The sequence below is a fragment of the Mycteria americana genome, chromosome 7 (genome assembly GCF_035582795.1).
Source record: "Mycteria americana isolate JAX WOST 10 ecotype Jacksonville Zoo and Gardens chromosome 7, USCA_MyAme_1.0, whole genome shotgun sequence".
NCBI classification, from domain to species: Eukaryota; Metazoa; Chordata; class Aves; order Ciconiiformes; family Ciconiidae; genus Mycteria; species Mycteria americana.
Genome location: NC_134371.1, coordinates 8,920,557 through 8,947,137, shown reverse-complemented (window position 1 = coordinate 8,947,137; position 26,581 = coordinate 8,920,557). Strand labels below are relative to the sequence as shown.

At 44.6% G+C, this 26,581-nt stretch overlaps 1 long non-coding RNA gene across 2 annotated transcripts in view; it reads left to right on the top strand.

Annotated features, from left to right (window-relative positions):
- Nucleotides 1–26,581, top strand: part of LOC142413028 (uncharacterized) — a 69,824-nt gene that overhangs the window by 23,625 nt on the left and 19,618 nt on the right. The window contains exons 3-4 of one of the 2 annotated variants that reach the window (XR_012776667.1): nt 17,379–17,476; nt 25,159–25,298. This is a non-coding gene — a long non-coding RNA (uncharacterized LOC142413028). Of the gene's footprint in view, nt 1–17,378; nt 17,477–25,158; nt 25,299–26,581 lie in introns of those variants that run through there. The other variant, XR_012776668.1, reaches the window with a different exon arrangement.

Genomic DNA, 26,581 nt, shown 5'->3' with positions numbered 1-26,581 from the left:
GATTCCACTTATAACCCACCAGCCCTCTGACGTGACAGTTAGCAACAGCACTCAAAAACCATGAATAATAAAGAAAGCAGTTTAAAAGTTGGCCTATATATTAACATATATTCTGACACAGGTCTCAGGTGTCTCTAATGAAGAAAGAGGATTGCACAAAGAGCTAACAAGAAAATCATGGATTTCTCCCTCCCACCTGAAAGTTATTGATTTAATTTAGTGTAATGATGCAGAGAAAAACCAAACAAGTTTGATTAAAATTTTCTGTGCTGTTTTTGAACAGAAGCAGGGAGCTGTGCTCATACTAGATGAGGAAAAGAAAATAATTTGCAGTTTAATAGCCACTGAAGAAAATGCTCAACAAGATTTAGTAGAGTTATGTTTTTTGGATTTAGCAGTCCAGGATAATTTGCACCAAAGAACTTTAAAAGTCTGAATGAGATTAGTGTCTCTGGTTGACAGATGTTAATTTTTAATAAATTTTGGATTACCAATAAGGAGTAATAGATGACAACAAATATGGGAATACAGTGTTCTAGTTGAGATAGAGAGCTGAAAGGGGAGGAGTTCTTTTTGGCCCAGATCCAACTTCTAGCTGAGTAGGCTCATATCTGAGCAGGTTTATCCAACAGTTGTCCAGCTTGGAAGGTCTCACATCTCCTTGCCAGGCTTTGCCAAAGGCAGAGGGTTAGATCAGCTCAGTGGTTTGGGCATTTTCAAGGTAGCTGCCACCATTTCTACCATCTAGGTAAGACCCAGGGTGGCATCAAGGACCCAGGGCTGTCTGCCTTCTCTCCTGCACGGTGCGGAGTGGAGATCTAGGCAACGTCCCCAGCTTGGAGTGAGGCACAGGACATACCTAGTACAGGACTGTGCCTTAAATATTGTCGTGCTGTGCAAGCATCTGCATCAGGGCTGCAAGCGGAGACCTCTCTCCAGTTAGGATCAGGATCCTGGCTTGCTCACCTAGATTGTGAGCATCTGACAGTTCCATTCAAAACAAAACAACAGAAAAGAAAAAAAAGGAAATGGAGCAAGCTGTGATGATCAGACCGGGGTTGCTTGCTAACATTGATTGGTGGCAGGGCTTAAAAAAGTTAACTGGGGCCAGGAGGCATTTGGGGATGCGTTAGTGTTCTGGAGCATCCTGAAGGAAGGGGGAGCAGGAGGCAGTGGTGGGGTTACCCCACACTGAGGGGACTCAAACCTTTCTCCCAAAAAGAGTGGCCCAACCTCACGGCCGCAGCTGCAGTGCTGACTGCCTCTGCTGTTAGAGCCGCCTCGCTGGGCTGGGCAGACAGCAAGATCCGCGGCGAGCCAGAGCACACGAGGCTGCGTTGCGTGGTGGTTCGGGGTTGTTCGGTGTGAGCGGGGAAAGCTAGAGTTCTTGTTTCTGCTCTCGAAAAGGGCAGTGTTGGGTCCCAGTTCTGCTCTTAGGGCTTTTCTATTTGAGCCTCAGCGGAGAAAATACAGAAATTGTGCTGGAAGTAAGGATCAGGACCCAGGAGCAGGCTTCAGCACTACAGAAATTGTAAAATGCGTTGTTCGAGGCCCAGAACATAGGTCAGTCCTTTACTGACACGGCTGCTTTTTTCCCCCGTGGTAGCACTCCTCCTCTGCTGCAATGTCGTGGCAGAGTGCTGCACTGGCAAGTGCCGCTGTCCCCCTCCGGGAGAGGAGGATGCCGGGTTAGCAGGTTCCCAAGCCCTGAACCAGGAAAGCAAATTTTTACTGGGCCAGGAAGCAGCCTGGGGACGTGTTAGTGCTTGGGAGCATCCTTAAGGAAGAGGAAATCTGCTGCTAGGGACAGATAAAGAGCCATGCTGACACGCAGCAGGAGGATTAGCACTCTGATAGAGATGCTCTCTCTTGCGTTGAAAAAATTATTCCTTGCCGCTGAAAAAAAAATGCCCTTTTGGTTTCTTTCCTGTCCTCAGTCCTTCTGTCTTTGAGAGAGAAGATGCTTCCATATGGTTCTGGCAGGGAACCAGGGAGTACTCTGGGAAAGGCACGATTTAGGAGAGCAGCTGAAGCGCTTGCCTGTCTGCTGGGCTGCCCCGAGCCCGTTTCTGTGGCACTGAGGACGCACAGGCAGCCGGAGCTCCAGCAGTGCAATGCATCCTTTGGACCTCCTTGGTCCTCCCTCTGTCCCCTGCGTCCCTCTCTTTGTGCACTGTGTCAGTCCCTGCTGCTCAGGTAAAAGAACCACATCTGGAGCTAAAATTACAGAAATGGGCCAAATCAGCCCCAGGCTAGGTTAGCTCACCGGTGAGCTGCAGTTGTTACAGTTCCTTATGGAAGTGTGGCTTCCACTAGTCATAGCCAGTGAACCAGTGATTTATGCACATACTTGTATTTTTCCAGGGCTTTGACCAAGACCTTGTCTCCATCCAGCAAAACTGAGGTGGATGATTTCCAAACCAGACATTCATGAGTGTAATCCTTATTTATGTGAGAACTTCCACAAGCCTAAGCTCTTTCCTACTATTGCACTTGTAGTGCCTTTAATGGCTGTAGGTACGTAACAGATAGACCTTCAGAAGAACAGCATCATCAGTCAAGTTCGGGAATCCTTCTCCAAGCAGATGTTGAAGGATTTACCAGGACCTCATGACACATACACCTGGAAATCTCTGAATTTGATTTAAAGGTGCTCACAGAGTATTTACTCACACAGTGATTAACTCAGAACTGCCAAGCACAAATACAGTTCAAGGAAATAATATTTCAGCTTTTCAGCGCTTAAATGGAAAAATGAATTAATCACTGGCAATTACTGAGTTAAAAGACTTAACTCATGACTTGAAATACTCCCACACAATCTTGTTTCCAAAGCTTTCATTAACTGAGCTAATAATTACTACTACAATTAGAGATGTGAGGCATTAAAAAGTCCAAGATAATAAAACATATGTAGTTATTTAAAAAAATTACCAGTCAGTTTTGCAGCATGTAAGAAATTCACCTTGTCTCTTGTTTGGAAGTGTCCATTTTCACACAAATACTTACCTTTTTGGACAGTAAAACTGTCTCACGTGCTGGCACAAAGCATCCTGGGACAGGCCTGAAACAACGTTTTGCTCTGGCTCCTGGTGTTTACCTGAGGGACTCTGTGGTCGCCATCAGGGGTCTACATCTGTGGAAAGGTTGTTTTTGCTGGAGGATATGGAATGAAGCTGGTACGTCTGATGGTTTCTGATTGGGTCTTGTATCAGCATAGATGGGATTTTTTATTCGTTCCCCTGTTTTTGTCCTGTTTAACACAAAGGCGATTCAGTGTCAGTAGCTGAAGGAATGACATCAAATGCTAAACTAGGCCCATACTGAAATCTCAAACAATCATGTCTTTATGGCAAAACATCTCCCCACAAAGGGACGGGTTCTCAGCCGAAAGGAAAGCTTGGAAAAAAGAAGAGGTGAGTGGGAAGGGAGGTCACGGAGATGCAGAGGGTGGCTGGCAGGGAACCGTTTGGGAGTTTGGCTGGTGGAGAAGAAGGGAAGAGAAGGGGGAAAAAAATTGACCCCTTTTTTAATTTTCCAAATGGTATTCTCATGTACAGAGTAGCCCAGCTTTGATCAGGAGAAGGGTTAACAAACACACAAACGGACTGTTTAGTCAGATCTTAAACAGATAGTTTTTTCTTTTTGGCTTGTTAGCTTAATTATTTCTTGTCAAGAAAACATGGGAAAATGCTGCTTTGCATCAATACGAAGTGATTTATTTTCTTTTTTTTTTCCCCCTAACATTTGGGTTAGCCACTGAAGAGGAAGAACAGTTATTTGCAGGCTGTGGTGTGTCTCGGGCATCCCCCCGCGCCAGCCGCCCGGGGACGCAGGCGCTCACCCAGCAGGGCTTGCACGGCCGCTCTGGGGGCAAGCGAGGGGCCCTGCTGCAAGGCCAGTGGGAACTGGGATCCAGCCTTTAGGAGCGATGAGGACTTGCTCTGCGTTCCCGTAGTACTGTCGATGTTTGTGGAGTGTTCCTGGGTGCATAACTTAGGGCTCTTGCCACAGTGTTGTACAGTCCCTTTTAGGAAATGAATTATAAAGCACTGATCTTGATTTTGTTTAGCAAAATGCAGGGTGGTGGGGGACCAGAAATAAGAGCGTTGAAGAACACAATGAATGAAATGAGTTATTTGGAAGTTCTGCAGCTATTTTTTTTTCTCCTTTGCATGATGTGTGTGTATGTGTATGCGCATCAGCGTGTGTATAATTCAGCAGCTGTTGGCAAGGGGAACTGCAAATGCATCCTGAGGTCCTCTGCTCTCTGTCCATGTGCTGATGGACAATCTGAGATACAGCTTTGCTTTGCAGTGGTGATGGACTTTACACAAAATCTTACCCTTTTGGCTTGTTTTACCTTGTTGGCTTGGTGGTGGTGGGCTGAAAGCGTGCTTACATCAGAAATTCTCGCTGATCTGGTCCTCCAGCTGCAAGAAGCCCAGCTATTGGCAGTTGCTTAGTGTAAAGCTTCAAGGCCTTTGAAAACAATGGGAAAGAGAGATGGGCTTAAACCAAAATCAAAACATGTCTAGGCATTGAAATCCTCTGGCCTTGTTTTTGTTGGACACTGCAGCATGTCTTTGTGGTATCAGTCATTAGGCAAAGCATTTGCAATAATTTATTTGATGCATTTTGTCCATTTTTACTCTTGCTAATGATACGAAAGCAGTGTTTGATGTCTCTGTATTTTTTTTTTGATATTCAAATCAGATCCGAAGCATTATGCCAGCATATTCCTGCCTGTTGGGGCTATGGATAAACTATTCACTCTGACTATTTACCATTTAATAGTCATTCTTCCAACTCCATGTCTGAGCAATGATGTGATCTAATACTAATTTTGGTACTTGGCTGGCACTCTGAAAAACCGACAGAGAGGAAAAGTGATTCCCAGCTTCTCCTACTAGCCTAATTCAGTAGGAGTTGTTCCATGAACTTGCTTTTCCAGTCTCAACAATTCTGTGATCTATGGAATCTCTAGAAAACTTTTCAACCAACATTTTTATGAAGGTAGTTCTCATAAATATTTGGGGAAAACCAATAAAAAGGGACACAAACTGAAGCAGATTCATGGGCTTTGCTCACATCACCGAACACTGGTATATGTTTTGCAAGTTGTGATGTTGATGGCTTTTCATCTGATTCATCTGATTTCCATATAATAAGAAAAAGAATTGTTTTTCCCTAACTGTAGGCAATTGGATGATCCATAAGTCAGAATTAAAATATGATTATCTGTTACGAAGATCACAGATTCCTTTCAAAGTTTCATTATTTACAATCCTTTTCTTGGTGACATTTCAATTCTCAGGAAATTATGCTCTAAATTGTACCTAACATGCTCACCACCCACACGTAACACATGCAATACGCTTATGAGATAGGAAGGGTGAATGTTTCCATTTTAATTTTGGTTTTTAATGAGATTTTGGAGTGGAGGGTGAGTATTTTGCTAAAATATACGGCAGAGATTGCACAGCAAAAGAGTCTAACAGGGCTTTCAGTGGCAGTTATCTGCAATGTTATTTTCCTGCCATCTGGGTAAAATCCATCCCATTCTTTCCAAAGCAATGTAAAGGTTCTTTGTGTAGAAGTGCATAGGGTCAATAAAGCAGGAGTCTCATCTCACATCAGCCCCGAGACTGCTGCTGCGGTTGGCGCAGGGGGAAGGAGAGGCCCCCAAACATGACACCCCGCTGCAACGCAGATTGCCCGCTTGTGCTGAGCATCGCACGGGAGGTGCTGACTTGTCCCCGCTTGGGCTTAATTAATTTAGTAATATGGATGTAACCTATGGGAGCAGTAGCAATGTGTAGAAGGGTGCATCGCCAATGGATTTTGCATTTGTTGGCCGTACGTAGCCCTTACAGCAGAGGTGGGCTGGATGCACGGTGCGTACAGCCTCACCTCTCTCGGTCCCTTCCTCCCTCTGGAATGCCAGCGGTTCCCCTCTGGTTTATCACTGGCACAACAGGGTTCGGCTCCTTATGCACTTCAGCATAGCTTCCTTGAAAATGAAACCACATCCTTTTTTTCCCGAAGAAAACTTTACAAAACGTATGTTCAGGGGGAAAATAATTAAAAGCTGTAATTGAGTCAAAATCTGATCTCTGTTGATTTGGCGTGACCCTGAAGTAACTTTGTGGGACTGAAGCCAAGGACTCCAGTTATTCTGCCTTTCTTTGATAGTAAAGGAGCACAGAACCTGGCCTGTTGTCTACTAGGAAATGCACAGTTGGAGGTGACTTTGTCTTCTCTTTCTGGAGATTAATTGGTTTCTTTGCTCAGAGCAGGTCTGGAAATCAGAGGTCTATAGACAACATACCTGTAATCATAAAAGATTTATTTAAGGGTATTCCTTTCTCATTTCATTACAGCAGCAGTGTAGCCTAAAACCTATTTCCATAGGCTTACAAAACTAGCTTCTGAAACCAGTATCTAATGCACTGTTCAGTGCTAAGTCCTTATGGGAGCTGGCAATATTGGAATTACACTATTCCCATATAGCAGCTGCAGGCTTTCCAGTGGGCTGAGAGACTGCCTGGAAAGACCATACAGATCTCACTTGTCTTCACGTTAGGAAAATATTCCCATTTTATACACTAGTGTCCAGGTTCTCAGCAAGCCTCTGCTGTTTACAGCCACAAAATTTGTCAGCTCATATGTCTGAATGCTGTGATAACAGCGGATGCACTAGAAATTCCCCAAGGTGCTCTGTAGTTACATCTCCCATGTCCGAAAGACAGCTGCAAAATGTGCTCATTATTGCACAGTTGTATTCAAAGAACTACTGCACCCCAAATATCACAGATGGTACCACTAAAGCATGGGACTTGGTGTTTGTTGACATGAACAGCTTGGGAGCTGGGGCTCGCGTAGGGGAGGGACAGCCCTGGCTGGAGACCCAAGGGTCACTGCCGTGTCGGGATAGCGTCTAGGGACAACATTAGGTATGAACTTCCCTGGGAAATTATTTGTATCACTGTGACTCACAGATGCTGTGAAGGTCAGAGCCCACTGAATGGAGAAGCATACCAAGGCTTCCTAGCCTTGCAGGGAGGGCTGGTGGGAAGCAGTACGGGGATGCTGGGTGACTTGCTGAGATGCACAGAGGCAGAGGAGAGTCAGGACTGAGCCCACATTTCTGTTTTCTGAATCTTGGCCCTAAGACAATCCTTTCTCGCATCTAAATTTTAGAACGCCCTGATCTAGATTTTCTTCAAGCCTGTCTCTGATCCACGCTCTAGAAATAGCCTCTGCATTCAGCAGCTTAGATGAGGGGAAAAAAAAAAGGAAGGGGCACACGCTTTGCTGCAGAGCATGCAAAGCTTGCAAAGCTCGCCTTTTCAAAACATTCTTGTTAGTAGGAAGGGGAGGAAGTAATGGGCGTTTGACTAAGTTAATGTACTCAGTGAACCATTGGAGAGCTGCCAACTCACATTTTTAAATAAATGTCAACATTAATTTTTAAAGTTTAAATGCATATTTTGCATTTTTGCTCTCAGCTCTCTCCGGTGCTACAGTGCTTTCCAAGGCATAGGAGCCGGCACAGCCGGGCCTCCCTGGGGAGCTCCCCGTGGAGGCAGCTGAGAAGGGGTGCTTGGAGCACCGCCGTTCCCATGGCATTTGCTACGTGGGCGTAATTCCTTCCTCGCAGAGAAACCCTTACCTGCTGCTTAACTCACTTCAAAAAAAGAAAAAAAAAAAAAAGATTTTACGTTTTCACAGTGCTGTTTATTTCCTTCAGGCGATACCAAACTGAACCTGAGCAGAGTACCTGTGTTACAGATTATCAGTACAATGGCATCTCCTATAAATAGGGTCACTGTAGTTATGTCAGAGCTTTGCTGAGCACAGATTTAATTTAATCAAGGTATCTTTTAGTGTCAAGGCCCATCTGTTTAAAGTTAGCACTATGATCTCTCTAGGCCCTCTTTAAAATTGTGGCCATCCAGAATCCATATCCCTTAAAGGCTTTTGCTGGGCTAACAGCATCCAAAGTGCTAAAGGGAAGGATATTTTTCTAAGGATGAAGCGCTCTTTGGAAAGCTCGTAGACAGGCAGTAAAAACAAATACGTGAAGAGGGAGTTGTGCTTTTCACTGGGGACTGCACGGAGGAATTTGGCAAGAGGGAGGGCTATGGAGGGTAGTGCAGAAGCAAGGTGTAAGCAAGCTGTTCCTTGGCACTGAAGCAGGAGGAAAGGTATTTCCAGATGGCAGTCGGATGGACCAGCTGCGTAGAGGAGAAGGAAGCAGCCCTCTGTGCGGAGGATTCCCCCTGGCCTGGCTGAACCCCCAGCACAGCTGCGGCCGGGCAGGACGGGGAAGGCAGCTGCCTCCGCACGAGCCCGCTCGTGTGCAGGATGCTGGCCTGGCTCTGCAAGCTGCAGGATTTGCAAGGTTTTCCCCTGGGACAAGATCTCCCAGAGCAAGAGCATTAAGCAGGCTGATGTTTGTCTCTCCTCTCCCCTCCTCTTGCCGTATGGCACAGGCCAAGGTCCCCAAAAGTGACCCGCAGCTGCCGGGTCTTGTAACCGGAGTCCCTTCGGTCACCCCGCCAAGGAGGACAGGAATCACATGGGGCTGATTTTATCTCCACGGCACCATAACGTATGAGCCTACCGGGAGCTGATGTCAGTATAGATTTGTTAAATATTTTTTGGATTATAATGGGCCTATAACACCACCTGGGAACATATCACTCAGTACGTGAGATTTCCCCTCCGTGAAATGCAAACGCTACAGGCTTCTTTCCAAAATCCACAGCCGTATCAGTCCCCTTGGCCACCACAGTCATCATCTTTGCCCCAAGAAAGAGAGCGCACCACGCTTGCATCCAGTTAAACCTGGCCTGCCTGGAGATGCTTTCCTGCCCCCATTGCTCTCCCTCTGCTCCTGTCCTTTTCAAAATATCAGCAGAATTTAAAGGCAGAGCTTGCAGTAAAAAAGAGCTGTGTCTTAGCAAAAGGAGCACCTTTAATCACAGTTTGCAATGGCAGCTTGCACAATAAATAATAGTTGTCTTGAAATCATATTGCTCCTGTTCAGCAAACTCCTTTCCGTGAATAGAAATGCTGCCCAAAAGTGGAGGCAATGGCAGTCATCCCAGCTGGGATCCCTCTCCAGCCACTGTGCCCTCTGCAGAGCCCTCTCCCCATCCGTAGGTGCTGCTCGGGACAAGCAGAAAATGCCCACCCACACCCCGCAGTAACGTGAGCATAAGTTGTCTATGTCTGAGGTCATAGATTTAGTCGACCAGTGCCACTAAATAATTTTTTTAATGGGTTTAGGCATTTTTAAGACCTTCTAGTTGAGAATTCCCTTTCCCATAATGAAACCCCATCCCCAGGCATGTGGGTCAGAAACCCGGGAGTTTGTGTCCAGCTTCACATGTGGTCCAAAGTGCCCTGGAAGCCTTGGGTCCCCAAAGCTTTCCCGAAGAAACTGCCCTCCGACTGGCCGTAACTCTACAAAATGTTGCGTTTCGGATGAAGCAGCATATCTGGTTCATGTTGTTTCAGTGTAAATGCTCAGCCAGGTTGGGGCACTGGTCTGTAGCCTCCTCACACTTCCACCTTGCCCACCTCGGGCCCCAGGCAGGCTGTAAGCTGAGCAGAACCGCCTCAGCTTTTCCCGCCTCTTCTTCCCTGCCTTGACTTAGCTGAGACAACATCTCCTCCTTCCGTGCTTGTCTGTCTGCAGCTCTGCCTGTGATGGCTGCTGCAGTCTCCAGGAGGAAAGACAACATTAAATTGAGGGTGAATTACCCACATTCATGGCATACTTTTGTGGCTGGTGGCACGAGCGACCTGCCCAGGGGGAGACGGGGCCACAATGAGCCCGTCTGACTCTGCAGGAGGAAGCTCTGAGTCACCTCGCTGAACTGCGAAGGCTGAATAAATTCCTTGGCCTCAATGGAGTTTGCCCTAATGACTCGAGGCTGCAGATGTTTTCCATTTCTCTTTTTGAACTTGCTCTTCAATATTAACCAAAGTCATTATTAATTCCTTTTTTAACCTAAAATGAAGATTATCATGCTGTCTGTCAAGTATGCACTAGCGCTCCTTAAAAGCAAGTATTTTATATAACACCTTCAGATTAATATATATGCAAATAAGATATTACAGATTAATTAGTATGCAAATCAAGCCACGTGTTATTTGTGTATAAATATATCTTTCCAAGCCTACTGCCTGGATGGGCCAGCAGGTAGCTTGCGTGCTTGTTTATGAGCCCGTACCTATTACTCCATGGTAGCAGTGAAGCTTTCTCTGGTGAGCATGTTATTTCATCTGCCTCTGCGCAAAGATACAACGCTGAGAGTTTAAAGGCTCTCCCATATTTTTCAAAATAATTTTTTATGCCTGTAAATGTTTGTAACTGAGCTGCTGATCTCCAGCTAAGGTCAGGTAGTTAGACTTCAAAATAGCAGTTTTTCCAACTGAAATCACTAGTGGAACACGATTTACCAAGTTCAAGTCACCAAAATCTCTGAGAGATGACAGATTTTGCCCAGGCCATTATAATAACAGCAGCAGAAGCTGCAGACAGGACATTTGTAAGTGCAGGAAAGAAAACCCAGCGTTAGCAAACCTAAAATTACTTGGGAGCAGCTGTTCCTGAATCAGCAGGTTGATGAATAACAGTGGGGATGACATGAGCAGCTGTGCTGGAGGTCCTGCACGAGAGCCGCTTTCCTCGTGGTATCCGTGGGACAAGCAGGGGCCAGACCCAGCCGGTGGCTCCCGGGAAAGCCCGCCCGTGTGGTCGGAGGTGCAAGCAGTAGAGCTGAGACCTCCGGGGATGACTGCTCTGACAGGTGTATTTCCATCCCATTTGTCTTTCCCAAACTCCAAATCATGTTCTCCACTCCACATGGGTTTGCACCCTACTTATCCTACAGAAACATGGAGTTTGGCTGCAGGTGTTAAAAACTGGGAGATCAAGGAATGCATCCATAGGGTCTTCTCATGGCCTGCAGAGCTCTCGTGGTGCTCCCTGCATGATTTTCTTCCTCTTTTCCAAAACAGCATGGCTGATCTCTCAGAGCATCTGGAGTAGCAGTCAGCTTTTCCAAAGCCTGCTTTCCCTGCCTTGCATCACTCAGCACACAAGAAATGTGGGGCCAGTTTGGTGGGAGGCTTTAGTACAGCCAAGTGTAATGACGAGCCGTGGGGTGGACCAGCCTTCTGTTTAATTTAAGAACCTTTTCCCTGTGTTTTGAGCCCAACAGTGAAATCCCTGCATCCAGCTGCATTTCACTGCCTCATTACTTCATAGATCATCTCAATAATCTGATTCCAGAGCTCCCACACTCTATTCCCACGTCTCCAACCATCAGCCAAGTGAGCTGGGTTAAATTTCTTGCAGCACAGAGGGGACTAGAATAGACTACGCAAGAGCCTAATTAGCAATCTTTTCCTTTTACAACATATTGAAGTTTTCTAGGCATCGAGCCATATTCTTTCATAGCCTTTCTCCTTCCCTCCCTCTCTCTTTTTTTGGTAGCTTCTAATTTTTTATTAAAGGATAACAGCGTTATGGACAGCACAAGATACTTTCTTGCATATCGCTAAGCATTAAAAAGGAAAGTGTCAGATATAGAAGATAAGAGAAAAATAGAGCTAAAGCAGCTAGGCACATTGCAGGAGCGATACATACAGCCATAATAAAAGCTATACCAGTAATTTGCTTTTAGTCAGTTCCTGCCATGGGGCTTTCCTCCAAAGACATTCAGTATTACCTGCCTAGGACAAGCAATAAAACTTTCTAATTTTCTTCATCGGGCTGTATTTCTGGAGTGGGCCTCTTTGGCCTGAGTTTCCTACTGCCGGGGTTGTTCCCCAGACAAGTGGAAGTGTCTCTTTCCGTCTGTGTGTCTCCCAGGCCAACAGCAATTAAAACTTGCTTGGGCATATGGTATGTATTCAGCTGAAGCGCAGTCACTGCAAGTTCCCTGAAAACCGGAAGAAAACCCTGTGTTTTGGATTGTGAGCCTTTTAAAGAGCTATGTTTTGGTCATGAGAGTTGGTCACTGACCATCTAGAGCATGGGTGGTCCGTGTGAATAGTGGGTAGCTATTGAAACGATGAGCGGAGTGAGGAGAAGTGGTCGTTCAACAGTTGGTTCATTGCCATGGGAGATTTTCCCTTTCCCTGGGTGTGCTGACGGAGGAGTGATTGTGGGAGGTTCAGGTCCATGTCCTTCATCTACCTCATGTGAGGCTTTAATTCTTCTCCTGCAGCCTTAATGAGTGCCCTGGGCAGTCAAGGTAGGTGTTTTTCCTCTGTCCCAATCACGGTTTAACAGCTCCCACCGAAATGACCAAGGCAGGCTCACCTTGAAGAGTCAGTGGTGTGTTGGGCCATTTCCAGCTTGCCTCTATAAAACTGGACCTGCCTCTTAAGGACTTGATTAAGTTCCCACTGAATTCAATAGCAAAACTGCTATTAAAACCTACTGGAGCAGGCCACGTGGTAACAAATGTTGGATTTTAATTTATTATAATAATATCAAAGCTAATGCTGGCTTTGCAATGAACCCCTGGAATGGTGGAATAAGAAAGAGGTGAAAAAGAACAGTGAAAAAATGCTACTAATTCAGAGACAGATATAGTTATTTCAAGTAGATTATTCTTAGAAACACTCGTAGCGTTATTTACAAGAATCTTTAAAAAATTGCAGTGCTACAAAACTGAGATTCATCACTGAGGTAAAACATTTCATTATTATTTCTCAAATCAATTCCCCCAGCAGAATATGAATTACAGGATTTCAGCCAGCCTTTTCAAGAAACCTCTTTTAAAAATTTACATAGCTTATAACAGATTGCCAGAAATATTGCAAGCAGCCATTAATTTACTCCTAACCAATTAAAGCCTATGCTAACACATGCACTGATATGCACACACTTGTTCCTAATTTTTCTTCTGCAGTTAAGCATGAACAAAAAGACATGCCTTAGAACTAAAAAGAATTTGAAGGCATTTTCATGCTTTCTTTTTTCAGACTCAAGGGCAAATGTGCCTTTGATAAATACCATTCTGTTTTTTTCTTCCAAAGAAGAAACCTCTTTACAAATCACTACATTTTTTTCTGCTGTTGATTGGCAGGTAGATTTGCAAACAGCAGCATACCATCAGAAACAATGTCTCCTTTAGCTTTTAAGTTTAAATTGTTAAGGTTTTTAATTTAATTAATTTATTAAGGATACTAGGCTGAAGAAAGACATGGAACAATGGGATTTGGGCTTTTTCGTATTACTGAGTCGACAAGGTGATTTACAAAAATGGTGATGATCACCAATGTTCTCATGGGAGCCCTGAGTGTGAACCCCTTTATGTGCTCTTTTTGTTAGTGGGGATGGTGCTACTTTAGTTAAATGTCATCACTTAGTAGTAATCTACGTACCCAATAGGTTAGTGCATTAGACTTTAATCAACTATGAGCAGACACAGCCTGGGAATTTTTACAGACCTGTGAGAAAGAAGAGATTGCAAGGAGAAACACTTGTCTCAGCTGCATGTCCCACTGCGTGTCTGGGGTGTGTGTGGTTTGTTATCTGAGCATCTCAAGGTGCATCTTGCTACCCGTGGGTGCTTCAGGCTGAGAGAAGGAGTTAAGGGGTAGGGAAAACAGCAAAAGGAAGCTCGATAAAAATAGGAGAATGGGAGAACAAGTTATTTGGCCATCAATAAATATGCTCTCCTGGTGTCTCAAAGTGATGGTAGTGGCTCTTATATCAAACCCACACTTGGTGGAATGGAGGTACAAGAGGACTCCGAGCTGAACCCAGGCCTTCCACCTTGCCTCTACAAATGAAAATCTGGTTTGTAGCCACCTATCACAGGAACATTTGTGTAATGACTGGAGCAGCCTGGCTTATTCACAGGGAATCTCAAGGCTGAGTCCACCCAAATATTGGCAGGTCCACCTGCAGACAGCCTGCAGGAGCCTTGGCTTACCCTGCAGTTCGTGCAAGGAGTGTCTCTGAGTCGGAGCAGCTCATGCCAGAGCTGCAGGAGTGCGTGAAGGCTGGCATGGCCATTGGGGGTTCATGTTCATACTCATTCTCCTCGCCAAGTAAAAGCCAGTATGAAAATTGCTCTGCAAAGCTGTGGTCACCCTTGAGACTTATCCATCTGAGCTGCTGGCCGTGTTCCACAGGGCAAGAACTGGAGCTAAGCATTTTCCAAATTATAATAAAACCCAAGTAAGACAAATGAGGTTTAAAACATTGTGATCCATGCTGTGAACTTTCCACTGTGATTCAGTTCAAGCTGTAATATTATGATCAGTGTAAAAAGGCTTGAAATACGGGATTTACAATGGAAATACTGCCTTGTGCACACTACTATACCTGGAGGTATCAACACACTCATATACTCATAGCATTACAAGGCATCACAAGCACTTCTCTGGGAAGGCACCATGATTATTTTTCCTTCTGCTGTGGCAAGGCGTGCCACCCTTCCACGTATATTAGTACTACAAATTTCAATAGGAAAAAGAAAATCAATTCCACTTGAATATCATTTTTGATGGTTGCTCTAACTCTTCTGATGGGCCCAAACAAAAGACTCCAGTTTAATGTGTGTGTATTTTGAGCTGTGCCCCTTGCTGACCCTCCAGTTTAATTTCCGTCCTTCAGATGAGATGAATGGAGCGTGAAGCAGGTCATATCTCAAAACACTGACACATGGGTTACAGACAGAACTCACAGGCAGGAGAGGCAGCCAGTTTGTAGATTAAATCAAAGCAGTTCTGAATAGATGGGAGGTCAGCAAGGGCCAGCTTTGACATTTGATAGGACCTTGTGATCAATCAACTCTTTCTTGGGTCTTCCAGGTTTCTTGATGACAATGCTTCTTAAAATAAATAAATAAAGAAATAAACCCAGATGGGACATGTCAAAAACTGCCAAAGCAGCTCTGGATTGTGTAAAACGATGGGGATTAATTATTATCAAAGATGATAATGGCAGGAGTTGTTTAAAGCAGCCAGCATGGAAGTTAGTGCTCTTTAATTGCAAGCATTTTATCTGCATGCAGCAGTAATCATTTTTTGCGTGGTGTGTATTATATCACCACGATTTTGGTAATAATCCAAAAGCATGATAGCAAATCCTGGTTGTTTATGGCACTCAGGAGTAATCAGAAAGAGTCCCTGATTAAAAACCTACCGTTACGTTGAAAGGAAGGCTGAGGTGATATCCTGGCCTCTGATGAAATTTGCCCCCTGCTAAGTCATCCCTGCCAGCATGATTTATCTGGAGGGAGTGCAGGAACATCCCTGAGAAGCAAATGTTTGGCTTTGGGCATGGACCAGATCTCACGAACTGAAGCAGTTTTGCCCAAAACTCTCTGTGGGAGGAAGCCCCCCACTGTCTGTGTGGTCTTTGCCACAGAAACATGCTCTGGCAGAAAAAGCTCGTTAGAGGAGTATTTGCAGCATCACTCCACGCCAGACCTGATTTTGCCCCTCTGATGTACATGAGAATATTCCCACAGGTAGAGCCCATTGGAAAATCCTCCTTTTCAGTGCGTTTGTTTTCAGAGACAGTGTTAAGCTTTTTTGGGAGAGTATGCAGCCTAGGAGGGTTTGGCGTGACCAAATGGAGCTGTGCTCTCACAAGGTTACAAGCAGATTGTTTTGGTTGTATTCTTAGGAAAATCCTTAGGAAATAAATGATACCGTTTCATCCTTAGGAAAATAAATGATATGGTTTCTTTCTCTCCTTCCTTGCTTCGTGCAAGAATTGAAAATACGGCATCTATTTGGGGGGTTGGCTGTGGATTCTCATTAGAGATCATTGTGAAAATATTGTTTTTCAGGAAAATATTAAATTTAAGAAAAACTGCCAGAAGTTTCTTTTTGGAGCATAGAAGAAAAATAGATGCAAAAGCCTCATTTGATGGCAAGGGACATGCTGTAATGAAATGGAGAAGAGCTGATGAGGAAAGCAGGATTTGGAAGTTGGTTTAGAGAACAGTGAATTTCCCCAATGAGCCACAAACTTCCCTGTGTGGTCTTAGCCTCTAGCTCATGGTTCATAGGCTAGGGCTAACATTTCCTTACCTTGGGGGATAAACTTCTTTCATCTACAACAATATAAAGACAGTAGGCACTGCGGTGATGGAGAACCATATAAGTAACTTGACAGGCAGAGTAATGGGCTTGTGTTTCAATGCTCTGCTAAATAAGACTCCCTGGGCATCCCCGGACACATACTTTCAGGAGAAATGAAAATGTCAGAATGTCTCGTTGCTGCCACAGGAATTCAGCCGAGCTGCAGTCTCAGAGACACTGGCCGAGTGGTCAGTGCCATGCAAGGGCAGGGTTGGGCAGGGCCCCTGAGCCAGGTACTGGCCATCAAAATGTGTTAACTTTCACAAAAACCCATTGATAGTGAGAAGGTAGGAGAGGAGAATTTGGTAATGATGGAGCTAGAAACTCCTGACTTCTTCTCTCACCTTGGCATTCAGTCTCTTTTTGACTTGGGCTGCAGTCTCTGGGCAGCTCTAGTTCTCTGTACTTTTGAAACTCAGGTTACGAGCCTCTTGGAAATAAGGTCCATCTGCATGCCTACCAGCGTGCCCATTCTATGCCAGTCAACGCTCACTCACCTTGAAAAGGTCTTGAGTTCAACACTAGGATGTTGCATTAGGATGATAAATTATTAGACTTATGTGAAACCACTGCCTATAGTTGGTAAAGAATTAGTTAAATGGTGTTGTAAATTAATAACTTACAAATATTTCAGTCCTCTCTTCTGTATGCTTGTTTCTTTTATTGGAGTTCCTCAACCTACCTCACCCCCCTCCATTTGCTGTTGGAGTCTTCTCCAGTGCTTACCCATCTTTTTCTCCATGACAGCCCATATCCTTCCTGTTTTCATCAGTCGTTTCAGCATAAAGATTTGTATATGGCAGTTTTCTCATCAGGACACCCCAAATCAACACTAGGTCTGTGCTTGGGAGGAAGAGGAAGGTAGCAAGGTCGTTGAAGACACCCAAATGCCATATATGTATTCCCTGTGAAGAATACAGATTTGGTTTTTATGAAGAACTCAAAGCAAATGCTATTCATTTAATAATAGACACATGCAGGGAATACTTCTTGTGATCAGTGATTCGGAGAACATTTGTGAGAGTCTTAAAAACATTGTGAGCAGCAAGAGGCTATTTTAAGCTAGAGGGACTGTCCTGGGGGAGGGACACGGCAGCACTCCTGGCTGGGGAGAAGAACCCCAGAGCAGCCAGTCCCAGTCTGAAGCTCAACTACTGCTTCAGCTCAGGCTCTGAAACAGCTCAGAAAGAATCTGGTTAAATATAATGTGTAACTGCGTTTTATTGCTTCATTTCACTTTGTAGGAACACCACTCTCAATTTTACAACTGAGAACTTAACCCTTTATTCCACAGAAATAATGGGATATCTTCCTTTCCAAGCTGACGATGGTGTGCACAGAGGTAAATCTGACATCTTGAATGGCTTTACTCCCCAGAGGGTATGCAAGAAAAGCAATGAGCAGCACTGCAGGCAGATCCTCAGGGAGTCTTTATTCAAGGGAAGATCTGGGGGGAGGCAGGGAACTGGAGATTTTTTCGTGCAAAGGTAAAAGAATTAGCTTTGGGCTGGTAGAGGTCAAGCGCCAAGACCTGGAGGATAGCTCTCGCTAGGAGGTGGCGTTACTGTCTCCTTGGAGAAGTGGGTATGTGCAAAGATATGCCCCAGCAATGGGTAGCCCCCTTGTGTCACAGATAACGTGTTTCTGGACAGCCTGCAGAAACACTTTGATTTCTTGCAGGTCTTGGTCTTTATACTTGAAAGTCTGGGGTGTTTAACGCGTTGCCTCCCAACAACTTATTTTGCTATCCTCAGGCTTCAGGAGATGAACTCCAGCATTAAAAGGCAGCAGTGCAAGCAGTCTGCAGGCTCCTCAAATGCCCTCTGCTTCCATAAAATCCTCAGTCCACCTCATCTTCAGAGACTACTACTAAAACTGTTTCCATTTTTAGGGATCTGTGAAAAGCAAGTTTTTCTGAATCCATTACATATTTTGTTCCTATTCCAAGTGCTGGCTTTGATAGCAAAAGGGCAGCAACCAGAAAGTGGGTTTAATTCCTTCCAGTGGAGGGAGGAGCAGACGCAGACCTGATGTAGTGAAATACTACATGTGATGCATGCATATGCCCTCATCGAGTGCTAGCAATGGGGAAGACAGGTCTCCAAGACCTTTAGGACACCCTTTTCCCACACCCCTCCTCAGTCCCCAGTCAGTCTGCACCTGGTGCAAGATCCATTGCTTGCCTGCCTCGTTGTAAGGAGCTGTAAAAATACGCAGCCCGCTCTTTACATATAGTCTAATGTTGACAGATGCAGAAAGACATGAGGCAGGAGAAAAAGAAACTGGTAGAGTTGATCTTTATTGCCACGGTTTAGCAAAATATGTCTGAGGGAAGCAAGAATGGCCCTTCTGAATCATTTCTTGCACTTACTATACAGCCTGTGGGAGAGAGGAATGCTTGAAGCAAGCTTGCTGCACAATTTCTTGTAACAGTGCCTGCTCTGTCTGTATGGGCTGAAGAGCCCAATGTGATTAGAGCCATTCCCTGAGATTTGTCCTTCTGAAACCGCCTTTTGACTTGAGCACCTGGTCTGAGAGAAACCAATTTGTCACCACAATGTTTGATCATCACTATGAGGAAGGACAATTTCTGCACAAGGTGCTTATTCAGATAGCAGAATCAGTATTTATGAATTTGATTTAACCCTTGAGGTACTGAATTTTGTTTTTCCTTTGCACTAAGCAACAACTTAAAATACATATATCATGGAACCTTTGATTTCTACCCATGTGCTAGAACCTCGGTTTTTGGTGACTGCACAATCATGAAAATTAAAAGGTAATTGAAATGCTTTAGGAGGAATTAAAAAATAGAATCGATACATTATTAGTCACACCATAATTTATTTGGGAAGTCTCTGCCCTATTTTTTTATTTTAAATAATCTTGCTCTCTCCTAATTCAAATACTTTCCAGGCTCTACAGAACACTATTTCCCCACTTTTATTCACAGTCTGAAAGCAAACGCCATTGCAAGCTGCCATGTTTTTCACGCTTCATTATTGTATATTTTCTAGTACATAATGAACTATCCCCATGAAAATTTGCTGTGAATTGTCCTGTAATTGCCTAGATATGAAGGAAAACGTGGTTAGAGTGAAATAACATTAACGTTAAAAATAGGAAAATTGCAGTTAATCCATGTGAAGAGAAATACTCCATCTCATCACAGAAAGAAGCAAGGGTGCTGGAAGGGAGCTGGTGGAAACAGGGAGCTCGGCGTGCCTTTGGGATCTGGCCCTGATAGAGGAAGGAGATAGCAAAGGCATTGTCACAGGGGCAGGTCTCTTGCCCCAGTGGCCGTGGGGAACCTGCTAGCGGTGCCACCTTCAGCCTTCAGGCCTCTGCGTAAGAAAAATATTAATTACTTGGAGTAAAACCTGAGAAGCTCACAGTCATTATGGGGAGTTGGATGGGTTAACTTGTGGAAAATCGTATAGCCGGGCAAAAAAAAGAGTGGGGGAGGAATTAATGAGAGGGAATCCTAGAAGTGCAGCTAGAAAAAATAAGGGTGATTTTAAGAAAGATGCAGAAAATACAAATGTAAATATACATGTGAAGTAAAATGTGCAGTCCACAGGGAGGTGATCCTCATGCTGCAGGATTTTGCAAATCAGGCTGGAGAAAACTCCAGAGGCTGTCACTAAGGAGCAAATCATTTGCCTAACAGTGAGCAGGACCGAGTGATCTAATAAAGCTTTTCCGTTCCTTGTGTCTGGGACTGGGAAATTAATGCTGGATGCAGTGCCAAACTATGTATGTTAAATGTGTCTCTGTCAGCACTGGGTAGAAGTTAATTTTGTATGTTGATGATAGCATAATCCGTACCACGCTGTACCAAACGAAAGGCAGGCAGTTAACCTGGGAGCAGGGAATGTTTATTTCATGCTTGCCTTGGGGTAAAAACTAATGGCAAATGTTGTAGAAACAGCATGCTAGATACCATCTTGTCTTTTATTTAAGTGTACTGATTTATCTCCTATGGGAGGTGGTGGAGTCCCTATCAGCTCTTGAGTCATTTAAAACTCGACTGAACAAAGCACTCATGAATAGACTCTTGGGAGCAATCACGAACTGCTTGGGGATGGACAAGATTAAATACAAGGTTTTTATCCAACTATCATTCTGTGGATATAGAGTATTAATCGCTCGGGTGAGAGCAGGGCACTGAAGTGAGGAGATGCTGGTGTCCCCTGGCTAGGGTCTCACCCAATCTCCATGTGGGTGCCCGAGCACAGCAGCGAGGAAATGCCACCACCTTCCCCATTAAAGAGCGTATAAAATCAAATCTTAAAAAATATTCTTGAGGTATGTAAAGTAAACATGCTTGGGCTATGGAGCTATATGCTCACTTGTTGTGACCTGATGGCCACATTCCTGGGCGCTCCTTCCACCCTTGCTCAGTCAAAGCACAAAGCAGCATTTGGAGAAGAGCTGCAGAGAAAGTGCACGTTTGTCACATGTCTCCAGGGTGTGATGCTTTCCAGCCATAAATACATGTGGCTGTCAGTGTGATAAGATAATTATTTTATTGGGGCGGTTTCAACAAAAATACGGGCCAAAACTTCCTTGTTCTACTCATCAGAGAAACTTCATTGAATTTAAAATCACCGTTCTTCCAAGTGAAACAGATTTGGCCCTAAATCATAATTCATCAGTTGTTGGCACCCTGCAATTTAAATCTGCTGCAATTTAAATCCACAACAAGGAAATAAATCTTTTTAAAAAGTATATTAAAATCAGTATTGATTATTCCAAGCAGGAGCACTGCATTCAGAGCTGTAAATCTTTTTTTTAGGATCCCAAGATAAAATATTGCAGCAAAACTGCTGTATAAAAAAATCACTACAGTTTAATCATGTGGTAAATTACTAGGATTTTTGTATGTGGAATTTATAGGGCACCATTTCTTTTAGATTGAAAGGGAACATTCCTGATTTAGCTCTGATTAGTCATCTACAGATGGGGTTAATGTCATGCATCTCTTTGGGGATGTATCTTCTTAAGTAATGATGTCCTTATTGTGTGCTCTATGGATCTGTTGTCAAGACACCTTTAAATATATCCTTGATGGCACATGGAGGTACCAGCAAATTATGTGTTGAATTAACAGGTAATTCAATCCACCTTGGTGTTAATCTTATTGCAAAATAACAAGCTACATAAAAGCCATTTAAGTGCAATTTTAAAAAACGCTCTACGAGATATAATCTCTTTAATCAGAAACAGATTTTGTTCAATTACCTTTAGTCTCCTCTGCAAAAATAGTGAGGCCAGATCCGCCGCATTTCCTGGGAGCCGACATCACAGCACCGTGCAGCTGGGCGCAGGGGTTGGACCAGGATGCCACCGACGCAAACTTGTCGTGCTCCATCACCATGTGGGATGGAGATGGGTTTGGGAGAGCAGCTAGTCCTCTGCTCCCCTGCTCACCTCTCTCACATGCCTGACATCCCTGGGCCAATGCCCTGTTCAGGGCTGATACAACCTGCACCCTGCTCCTGATGCTTCATCTTTCCTTTGGCTTTATCGACTGACTTGGGGGAGATGTGGGGTGATAGGTGTGAAAATGCTCCTTGGCTCTTAAGATGAGGAATGCTTGCTCCAAGTGGAGTGGAGATGAGCAGCACAGGCTCCTCGGGTGGAACCTTCTCTGCTGGGGCTGTTGCCTTATGGGAGTGAAGATACCAACAAGCTTCAGTGTTTTCAGTCCCTGGAGCATCTCAGACTTTGCTGGAGGGCCAGGGCTCATGTGGCTTCCCTGCTGCTTCTTGGGCCTCTGCGGTTGGAGGGGTCAACACAAGTCACTTTGTGTTGACCTGCACCAGGGCCTGCACCAGTGCTGAACAAATGATAACACACAGAAACAAGTTCTTCTGTGCTTTTTCCTTTGCAATTTTCAGGCTCATTAGCTATGCAAAACTATTTGCTCATCCACTACAAAAAGCCTTTCCATTGTATGAATAATTGCTTGGTTTGCTGAGAAGTGTGCGCTGTTTTGGTTAATTTTCAGACTGCCTAGTTTGTTTCTCCTCTGGCTGCTGCCAGCAAAAGGTTTCTCAGCTTCTGCTGGTCTCCTGTGCAGCTGCCACGTATTCCTAAGCTCAGCAGAAGAATTATAGATTTCGGATCTTCCAGTCAAATGTAGAATTCAAAAGCCTGTGTTTTTTCCCATGGGTGAAGAGCTTTCTGTTTGTGAGTGCACACTGTGGGGGCCTCATGGCAGGTTAATTTGAAACGGTCAAAAATTAAAATTCATTCCTGGAAGAAAAGCCGTTTTCTTGGAAATTCTCTGTACTGTGCACTCCTCCCTTGGAACAACTTTCAGACCATCCTGTCACAAACTAACAGCCAGCAGACAGGAAATCCAGAGCCCATCAGTCCCTTTCATTCATTCCACTACTTTTCTATACATGGCCAGTGTTAATCCTGATTTTTTTTTAAGAGGGATGTGGAATCCACGTCTGAGAAATGGCTACAAAATACCTTGGTATGAGCCTACAGCTGGACTGTACATGCAAAGGTATCTGGATCTGAAAGCATGGGTCTCGATCTACTAAAAATGCATCTGTTGTCAAATCTTGTTACAGTCAATTTGTTCAGAAGGAGAATTGATGATGACTGGCATCCCTTGCCCTAGGAATCTGTTTCACCAGGGAAAATGGACAGCCATGTTAGCTTACAGCCGGGTACGGAGGTCCAAGTGAGGCCATCGCACTCTGTGAGACATTAAGTGACAAAGATGTGATTAATCTGAGCATGAATGGACAAGGAAAGAATGGACAAGGAAAGTCAGGACTGCAGAATTCCTCCAAGAACTAGTCTGTGTTCAAATCACGTTTCTTTTCATATCAGCAGTTCATCTTAGAGGCAGACATGTAAAACAAAACACTGAAGGACAAACTGAACCGAAGAAGCATTACCAGTCCCTAAATCTGTTCTTCCTGACCACTGCACTGCAGTGAGCTAAATCCTGCCTTTGTATCCCACTTTACGCTGTATTCCCTAAGGGATGTGGCGTAGAAATTGCAGCCAAGGAAGGGAAAAGCAAAAGTAACTTTATAATAACTTTGCTCCTTCTAGATTCTGGCTTATGGGAAGGCCAAAGCGACACATGATACGTGTTAGCACAGCCTTTGCAGCTGCTCTAACTCACAGAAGCCTTCCCAGGGCTGCTGTTAGGTTGCACAGCCCTGCACGCAGAGGGTCTATGGCTTTCTCCTGTCCTTGCACCACTCTGCAGCCTGCAGCTAAGCGGGATAGCCTAGGACCACCAGTGCTGGCTCTGCTCCCCCACTGCAGGGATGTTGCCACCATGTCCTTCAGATGTCCTGCAGAGCCCACCTATGCCACCAGAGCAGCCAAGCAGAGCACGAGCAGGGCAAGAATGAGCTTTGCTGTCTCTCTCCAGAATAAAATCTTTATTGTGAATAGAGCTCTGCACAATAGATAAGGCTTCTCAGATGAAAAACTGCTTCCCCTTCCCGGCAGAGTCTAAAATTTCTTCTGATGGTGATGACGCCTTGAACAATGACAACCTTCATTCATCTCTTCTGGCCAGGAGAGAGCTGAGAGTTCACGTTTTAAGCTCTTTCACCACGCTGAAGGCGCATAAAAGCCTCTCATCACTGTTCAAACACAGTCCTCCATTAGGAGTTATTTAAGCAGGAACCGCTTTCCCTGCTCCAAACCTCTTTGTATGAAATCCTTCCAGCACCACGTGTGGCATCAGCCAGCAGCTGATCTGGCGCACGCTGTGCTGGACATACCAGTAATGATAGTTAATTAACCCGATCCATCAGTCAGTCCCTTTCCAGGACAGTATTGATGATTTTAAAGCTTAAATCTCACATCTTCTTTCTACATTTGTGTCATTGTCATATATTAAAAAAATAAATAAATGAGACTAGAGGGCACCTTTGATTACTACAGTTTTTCTTCACGTGCTTCATTTGCTGGGCCATTTGTATCAGCCAAGTTGTCTTTATTTGCCAAACTCTGTCAGGACTCAGGGCTTGTTCTTCTGGCAAAATGCAGTTTGATCCCAAATTTGTTTTCAGCTTTTGCCTCAATATCTGTTGTTTTCCCAAAACACTAAAATAAAACTAAAGAACAATCAAAAGCTAGTTGATTTATTTTTAGGTGCCATCAGTGCCTTTTTTCCTCCTTAAAAACTCTTTTGGTCATAAAAATAATGACCTTTTTCTGCAAAGAAGGTATTTCTTTTCTACTGGAGCTAACACAAAAAGAAGAATGGTCTTGCAATTAAGGTGATTTTGAACAAAGTTTATTCCATGCCTGGCTTCCCTCAGCCTTCCTGTGTGACCTTGGAAGCATCCCCAAACTCCTGACGATTCTCCTCTCCGGTAATCAGGCTCTGCAAAGGTATTGCCAGATTAAAGGTCAGGCTTTCAAAAGTGATGAGTGGTTTTGTTTCTCTGACTTAATCTACAGAGGTTGGGTACTCCAGCACCTCTGAAAATGAAGCCCTGTTACAGAAATTTGACGTGAAGGGAGGCATCCAGGAACCCAGGCACCTAGAATCAATAGTTGCTTTCAGAAATCTTGGCCTACACCCATGAACGCTTGTAAAGTACTTTACATCCAAGTGTTGGAGAAGAGAGAATGATTGAAATGTTTTTAAGTTATTCCCAGGACTAGAAGTTTGCAGGATTGTGTCACAATATGAAAAAAAAATATATATAGTAGATGTAATGAGGAAATTCTCACAAGTTCAGGGAGAAGAAGATATTTTCCAAAAATGCTGCTGATTGGCTTTAGTTTGGTCTGGTCCTCTTCTTTCAAGGCTGACATAAATCTTCTGAGCAAAGGTGCTTTCCTGGGAGCCGAGCAAATGTCTGCTGAATCACTGAATTTAACTCTTTCTCAGCAGACTGTGATGCAGCGCACACCCATGCAGGGCGTAAGTCCAGGGATGATGTGCTGATTTACACCCCATGAGTATCTGGCTTGTAATATGTCCATCTGCTTGCCCGCTTGCTTGTTGTCTCTTCTTGCACACAGACGTCTGGGCTCTGCAGTGGGGATGACCCATCCCACCCTCCCAAGGTGGCTTCCTACAGATGCCTTCAACCATGCTTGGGGCAGAAGGTCCCTTCTCCAGCCCACCACCACATGCAGCTCGACGAGGGTGGCTGCCTCCTCGTAGGCGAGCGGTGGCCACGGGTCAAAACTGGGGGGGGACTCAGAAGAGAATCTCAGCCTTGACCAAAAATAACCCTGCTGTTTAGGGGCCGCCTGAGAGGTGGGATCCCTTCTGAGGAATTTCATGCTTGAAAGGTGAGACAAGTCTCCTGAAAAGGTTATTATCTCGAGCAGACAAATCCTTCAGCAGGTTGGGCTTTTTTTTGTATACCTCAAACAAAGAGCCAGCACAATCAAAGAGCTGTAAGATCTCTTTTTTTTCCTGGTTTTTTTTTGCTGCCTCTGTGCCGTTCCCTTTCATTTCTGCTGCCCACAGAAACTACCGCGCCTCCCTATCTTCTGCTGAATATACATCAAATAGGAGGTGAAGCACTGGCAGTCTTCACAGGAGAAGCCAGGCGGTGAGGGGGAGGGCGTCTTGCATGCTGCACTGTTTCATTAATTTATTTTTCCTCCTCTTCGGGGAAAAAGTAAATGTGGGTGACCCAGAGTAGACCGAAAAATGTGTGTGCGTCGCAGGCTGGGAAGGAGCCTGAGGCATGCGATGAGTGCTGGTCAGCTGCTTCTGCTTCTGGGCTAAAGGGGTGCGGGGCTGCGGTGGGGCTGGTGCTGAAGGGTGCGGGGGGCTGCCGGGACCCCCAGGCCAGGGTGAGCTGCTGCAGCCTGGGTCTCTCTTGTAGGTGACGCAGGGATGCTGCCGCTGCCCACACCTGGCAGGATCTACCTCTTCCGCTTTAGAAAAAAGGCTTTTCTTGAGCTCCCCTAAAAACCAGGTCTGGCATAACCGCAAGACCACTTCAGGTTAATGTTTTCCCGCTTCTCCAAATGCCTCTATCTCTTGCTTTAGTCTCACCTGTAAAGTGTAATTTGCCTATTCAAACCAACACTACCGCGTGTTCCCTTCTGTGTATGTAGCAGATACGATAATGGCAATAAGCATTACCTTGGCCTGGAGAAAAGCATTGCTATCAACCTCGTTTATTGTGCAATTTATTCAGCATGAATTAATCTTGGAAATGTTATCACAGAGGCCACTGCCGTTCTTGCAATGTGCATTTGCTTTGTGAAGCCTTTGCTTGAGGGGCTATTTCTAATATTTGGCTAGTTTTCTTCAAGGGGTTGTGTTGTTAATTGTCTTGCTTGCAAACAGGATTCACTGACTACCTAGCAGTAGATACCATATTTATTTTAAGGAAAATCAGCTGCACAGACAGGTAGAATAGCTGTCGGATACAAGATGACTGAATTATACTTGCTTTATTCATGGGTCAGACAAGAAAAT